We start from the raw sequence: 6,952 nt of genomic DNA on the forward strand, positions 1-6,952 counted from the left end.
TTCATATTCGTGCGGTTAATGGCGTCGCGGGTGCGCCCCTTCCATTCCCTCTCCTTTTGGTGCTGGTGGATGATCCTTTCATGAATGATGTGTTGTGCGTTATCATCTTTCTTTTTATACTACTGTCTGATCTCTCCTACGACGACCTCCCATTGATCTAGATCTACATCCATGTTTCTCTCTTTGATTAGCATCCACACGCACAATCACATCCACCCACCTCTGGTACGAGGTGCCCTCGCAGGAGACTCGCGCCTCCCTTGACTGTGAGGTTTCTGAAATCGTCTTTGCTCATCTGGGTGAAGAATTTGGCACAAATATTGACCTATTACATGGTGTTCGTTTTTGGACAAGTATTTTCGGGCATTAATCTTCGTCCTGTGGGTTAGTGGGTACCTGCGCCTGTGGTGGGTGGAAGGAATAGGATGGGAAGCAGATGATGAACAAAATGCAAAGACCCGCTTCTTTCAGGTGTGTTGAAAAGACCCTTTGCTGAGTAGTTTGTAATTTGTAATTTCTTTTACACACAAGTTGCCCTGTGCTATCAACTCTTCTATTTGGACGCGTAAAGGGGTTTGTTTATACAAAAGCACTATCGTTGATTCATGTGTGGGAAATCATAGCAACTCCATCTTGCCTTCCAAAGAATTTATTTTGACAGAGCATGCTGGCGCTGGCCATCTGTCCATATGACATTTTCTCGGAATCAATAGGTCACGATTTACATCCTTATCATTTCTTTTGATCCACTAAATTAGCTATTGAAACCTCTTGTTCTCTGATGGTGCCTTGAAGTGTGGCTTTGTCATGTTCTTGGTTACATTATTTAAAGGAAAATTCAGTAATGTGAAGAAGTTTAGTGAGCTAATTTCTGCAGTCCATCTGAGCAAAACGGCCTTAGCAGCAGTGGAGGAGCTCCAATCGTCTTCCGCCAGCGGCAACCTGATCAACCGGAGCTCCTTCGCCGTCTACATTGAGCATCTGACTTTAACCAACCTTAAGTAGGTTTGTGAACGTTTTGCTTGTCTTCTTGAATAATTTAGCACACATATACATTGATCTAATATCGGTGCATACATCAGATACGTATTTTCTTACGTTGAAGCACCATATTGTGGGTTGATCTGCGTTTCCAGTGGATAATGAACACAATGTAAAAGTCCTCTTCTTTCCACTGTGATGCAAGGACTCTTTGCTCGATTCAGTTTCAGGTGAGAATCCCAAGTTCCCAACTTCTCACTAGAACTGATAGCAAGTTTTTGTTTGTGGAGAGGTGAAACATTATGCTTTTGGCTCTGTGGGTATGGACCTGATTAGTCAAATTCATTGTGTTTTTTCTTTCTCAATGGTAATGGAATTTACATCTTTTATGTGGCATTTCAGAATTGTATAGTATTTTCCAATCATTATTCAACTTTTCATATTGTAATATGGCTACTTACTTTAATGATCTATCCCTGTCATTTATGTGGTTATTACTTATGAGTTGCAAAGAACACAAATATGAGTCATTTGTTATCACTTCTCTTAAAATATTTTGTGATGGTAATATTCCAGATCGACTAATTGTTCGATTGTTCATATTGCATAGGTGGTAACGCACTGAAACATAGGCCTGCTCACCGCAACGTTCCAGAACCAAGAGCTTGTTCTCATCAGAAGAAGAGAGTGCGAACACGGTACTGTTCCAAACACAAGGTAAAAAATACCATTGAAATCCAAGTGCTACTCTAATAATATTGATCAACTGGGTTCTGACTGCTAACAATATTACTGTAAGATATTAAGTAGACAAGGAATGGCTGGAAACAAAATTATTGAAATGGTACCAGAGAGTTATAGGCCATCTAACAATTTTTCTTGAATCAGCCTATTAGTTTAACTTTCAGGGCCTATTGACCATGCTTGTGGCAGATTGAAGTGGACCATGGAAGAACCATTGTGCAGAAAAGGCTGGCTTAGTTCTTATATTAATAGATTCTATTAAATTGACTTTCAAATCAATTGTTGTCTGCAATCACACACATGGACAATGGCTCCCTATGTGATGAATTTCTTTGACTTTTATGGTGTCTAGCATCCTTAATAGCTTCTATCACATTTTCTTTTAGGTGCATTTGAATAATTTGCATGATTAAACGGTTAATTCCCTGATCTTTTTGTTGCAATGAACATGTATATGTTGCAATGTTCTTCAATATTTTTTAATAAGGAAAAAAATACAAGCAGCGAGTACACTTAAAATGTAGGCAATATTTCAGAAGCATGCCATATCTTTGAATTCCAGCTAATTATCTTATGCATGATTGTCTGGAGCGGAAATTTCGGTAGTTCTGGATTGGACTATCCTTGGATCGTCATTTTTTGGATGAGTCAGTAAAAGGTTTAGGTTTGTGGAATAACGCTGAATTAGTAATTCTAAATTATGTTTACGGCGATTTCAGTCCACTGGCATACCTGTTTCCTGTTTGTTCATTAAATTTGCTTCAATTTAAATCTTGGGCATACCTGTTTCCTGTTTGTTCATTAAATTTGCTTCAATTTAAATCTTGGGCATACCCTTTTAGATGCTTTCATATTTGGTTCAGCTAGCGACCTGGCATGTCACTCCAATCAGATGCTACTGCCTTTGCACTTGTAAGTATTGATAGCATTTTAAAGTTCGGAAATTCAATTCGGCTCCCGGGTGCGTATGCACCCTCTACCAAAAAATCATATTTCGAAATGTCGAAAAATTTTAACAAATTTTTTTACATGTACATCTTCATAATATATGTTCGTTCGTCAAGTTTCACGAAAAACCAATATTTTTTGTGGTCTAAATAAAAAAGAGAAAACTTATCTTGTGAAAAGCATTATTTTTAGGACTGAGTTTTGTCTTTTTTACACACGTCACATGATAAGTCGATTTTTTATGAAACAACTTTGTAAGCGTGCAGTACGATAAGATTTACATGTGAATTTTTTGTTTCAATTTTTTTGAAATTCAAAATATGTGTAAGATGCATTTCAAAATAGAGGGAGCATATGCTCCCATGTTCCAAAATTTAAAGTTTTATTACTTTATTCTTTGATTCAAAGCATATAATTTAATTAGTATGCTTTTACTGTTTGCAAGCTATGGACTTTATTTTAGAAACACAAAATCTGCCCAGTATGAGTGTATGACAGTTGCAATGAATTCTCAAGCATCTCAAGCATCCCTAAGGTGAGGAGAAATTTTTAGTTTGGTTTGCAATGCAGAGGCTGCACTTTATTTCATAAGAAGTTTGAGAGTGGGAAAGTGTTGTTGAGTTGTTTGCAATCTGCTAAGGCTGTGCTTGCTTCCGTAAGAAGTTTCAGATTAGAAAAACGTTATTTCTGTGTCTGTTAGACTAACCTGAGTGCAATTCGTTTTTGTCAGGTAACCTGAGTGTATATTGACGTGCTTTATTTTTTTGAGAATCCCAATGCTACGGTATGCCAAAAATATGTGGATAACAAAAACGTTGATATGAAGATACAGATAAATCGAAGATCAGAAAGATGTGAGCTCAGATTTTATTTGTCTGATACAGTAGCAGGGTTTAATAAACATTCCTTGTTATTATTCGCCTGGTTCTGTTGGTACGTTAGAACGAAAGTCAATTGTATTGTGTTCATATGGAAGGCTGAAAGCCATGGATTGTGGACATCAGTTTTGTGCATAATAAAAAGTTACTGTATATTCCTACTTCTCAGATAATGGATCTAATTGTTTCATATTTCTTAGATGACGGTTTGTGATTGGCTCTAAGAGGGACATCTTTTAGGTTTACCGCTGCACTTAATATGGGCATTCAAGTTTAGCCATTAAAACAAAGAGAATTAGTGCTCAACAATGCAAGGCTTGATTTGTTTGAGAACGGACCTTCATACTAAAGTTGAATATTGTGCAAGAATAGATGATGGGAGCATTAAGAGGATAGAATTTTTAATGTTTCTGCTATGTGATTAGAGAAATGTGGACATAAAGCAGTTACTGAGTGTATTAGTTCTAGAATTATATGAAATGCTAAAACATGTATCATTGCATTATAATTCTGGTTGAAAGTTTTACCAAATGTACCTATTTGTGTTTTTACAAATATTTTTCCCTGAAAGATGGACGGGCGCGACAACGCGCGCTTCCATGGTCTAGTTACTCTATGTTACTCCCCACTATGACTAGCCTAAGAGCCCATTTACATTCTCTCTCCTCTTCTCTCTCCTCCAACTAGACACAAATATGTTATTTTAATCCTTGTAGCCAACTGACTAAAACTTATTATACTTGCTCTAAAGAGCACTAAACTTCCACTGTTGGTGGCTCCTCACCCGGACGTCACTGCCGGCCCCACGTTCAGGGATTTGTCGGCGTCAAGCCGCCAACGGAACCATCTCCTCTTGGGGTCCTTCCTGCCACCGACCGTGTGGGTATACCACGTCCGTGGCGGCCCACCAAATGCCTCTTGTGGCATTTCAAGCTGAACGAGACTCTGCAGCTAGCCCGTTTACTCCCGCCAGGATTAGTGGCCGGCCAGTTGCCCGCCAGCATAACGATCGATGCTGCTCGCTGCTCCCTACAGTTTGCGCTATCGATGTTGCTCGCTGCGGTACTGTGCTAATCATTGATGCCTCGCTACGTTCCTATTCGTCTGTTCAAGGCAATCGTTCCGCTGCTCTCTACTTTTCAAGTGCTGTTTATATCGGTTTTGCGAAAAGTACACACATTATTGCAATTAACATGACATCACATACTCCCTTCGTTACGATTTAGAGCAACTCCAATAGTATAGCCAGTTGTTGGTTATAGGCAAGATGTCATGTCATCTATAGTCAACATGTAGCCAACAAGTACAATAGTTGGCTATAAGAATATAAGTACTACTTTTTCAATGGATAACCCACCTTTCATTCACACACCTTGCCTAGGAGCACGTCTGTAGAGCTAGCTCTTGCATAAGAGTCCACTCACATTCTCTCTCCTCTTCTCTCTCATCCAACTAGACACAAATATGTTATTTTAATCCTTGTAGCCAGCTGACTAGACCTTATTGTACTTGCTCTTAGGTGTCAGACTGTAGTTTAAAGCGTTTTTTTCATTTGCGCCCTTCTTATTTTGAATTAAACATCGCGATCTAATCCTCCCGACGAACTCCTCGCGCCGACGCACCTTCCCGCTGGTGGGTTCCCGCGCTTCTCGCGCCGGTGGAGCTCCCGCGCCTCGCACCGGCGGGTGACTGATACGTCTCCAACGTATCTATAATTTCTGATGTTCCATGCTAGTTTTATGACAATACCTACATGTTTTTCTCACACTTTATAATGATTTCATGCATTTTCCGGAACTAACCTATTAACAAGATGCCACAGTGCCAGTTCCTGTTTTCTGCTGTTTTTGGTTCCAGAAAGGCTGTTCGGGCAATATTCTCGGAATTCGACGAAACAAAAGCCAAACATCTTATTTCACCGAGATGGACCAGAACACCGAAGGGGAGACGGAGAGGAGGCCCAGGGCCCCTAGACCACAGGGCGGCGCGGCCTCGAGGGGGGCACGCCAGCCTATGGTGTGGGCCCCCCAGGCACCCCCTCGTACCGCCTCTTCGCCTATATTATCCCTCGTGACGTGAAAACCCTACACCAATTGACGAAACTCAAGAAAGACTCCAGGGGCGCCGCCGCCATCGCGAAACTCCGTTTCGGGGGACAGAATCTCTGTTCCGGCACGCCGCCGGGACGGGGAAGTGCCCCCGGAAGCCATCTCCATCGACGCCACCGCCTCCATCATGCTCCGTGAGTAGTTCCCCCATGGACTACGGGTTCTAGCAGTAGCTAGTTGGTACTCTCTCTCCCATGTACTTCAATACAATGATCTCATGAGTTGCCTTACGTGATTGAGATTCATCTGATGTAATCGGTGTTGTGTTTGTTGGGATCCGATGGATTGTTACATTATGATTAGTCTATCTATAAAGTTTGTGAAGTTATTGTTGCTGCAATCTTGTTGTGTTTAATGCTTGTCACTAGTGCACGAGTGGCATGATCTTAGATTTAAGCTCTATAATTATTGCTTAGATTGTATCTATAAGTTGTTTGCACACATTGATGTCAGGAACCCGAGGCCCCAAAGTGATAGAAATTGGGACAACCGGAGGGGAAGGCTGTGATATGAGGATCACATGTTTTCACCAAGTGTTAATGCTTTGCTCCGGTGCTCTATTAAAAGGAGTACCTTAATTACCGATAGATTCCCTTGAGGCCCGAGCTGCCACCGGCTGGTAGGACAAAAGATGTTATGCAAGTTTCTCATTGCGAGCACGCATGACTATATATGGAAAACATGCCTACATGATTAATAAATTGATGTTTTGTCTTAATGCTTTCAATCCTATCAATTGCCCAACTGTAATTTGTTCACCCAACACTTGTCACTTGTTATTGGAGAGTTACCACTAGTGTAGATAGCTGGGAACCCCGGTCCATCTCTCATCATCATATACTCGTTCTATATGTCATTGGAAGTAGTATCAACTATTTTCTGGTGCCATTGCCTCTGTGTTACTATTACTGCCTCTGTGTTATTATTACTATTGCTCTCATATTACTGCTGCTTTCACATCACCCCTGTTACTAGTGCTTTTCCAGGTGCAGCTGAATTGTCAACTCAGTTGTTAAGGCTTATAAGTATTCTTTACCTCCCCTTGTGTCGAATCAATAAATTTGGGTTTTACTTCCCTCGAAGACTGTTGCGATCCCCTATACTTGTGGGTTATCAAGACTATTTTTTGGCGTCGTTGCCGGGGAGGCATAGCTCTACTCATAAGTTCACCTGGGGAGTACACTCTACCTCTCTCTCTCTCTGTTTTTGTTTTATTTTATTTTGTTTTGCTTATTTTACTTTTGTCTAGTTTATTTGTGCTTAGTTTATTTCTGTCTAGTATTATCTTGCTTA

The 6,952-nt window shown here is 40.6% G+C and overlaps 1 long non-coding RNA gene across 2 annotated transcripts; it reads left to right on the forward strand.

The window, feature by feature from the left end:
- Window positions 1–1,156: 1,156 nt before the first annotated feature.
- Window positions 1,157–3,695, forward strand: LOC124688649. Of its 2 annotated transcripts, XR_006998592.1 has the most exons (5): window positions 1,157–1,211; window positions 1,592–1,698; window positions 2,568–2,637; window positions 3,119–3,208; window positions 3,404–3,695. It is a non-coding gene; the product is annotated as an uncharacterized LOC124688649 (long non-coding RNA). The 2 variants fall into 2 exon arrangements; XR_006998591.1 differs by lacking the exons at window positions 1,157–1,211; window positions 1,592–1,698 and having other exon boundaries at window positions 2,435–2,637.
- Window positions 3,696–6,952: the final 3,257 nt, after the last annotated feature.

This window comes from Lolium rigidum, chromosome 2, assembly GCF_022539505.1.
Source record: "Lolium rigidum isolate FL_2022 chromosome 2, APGP_CSIRO_Lrig_0.1, whole genome shotgun sequence".
NCBI classification, from domain to species: domain Eukaryota; kingdom Viridiplantae; phylum Streptophyta; class Magnoliopsida; order Poales; family Poaceae; genus Lolium; species Lolium rigidum.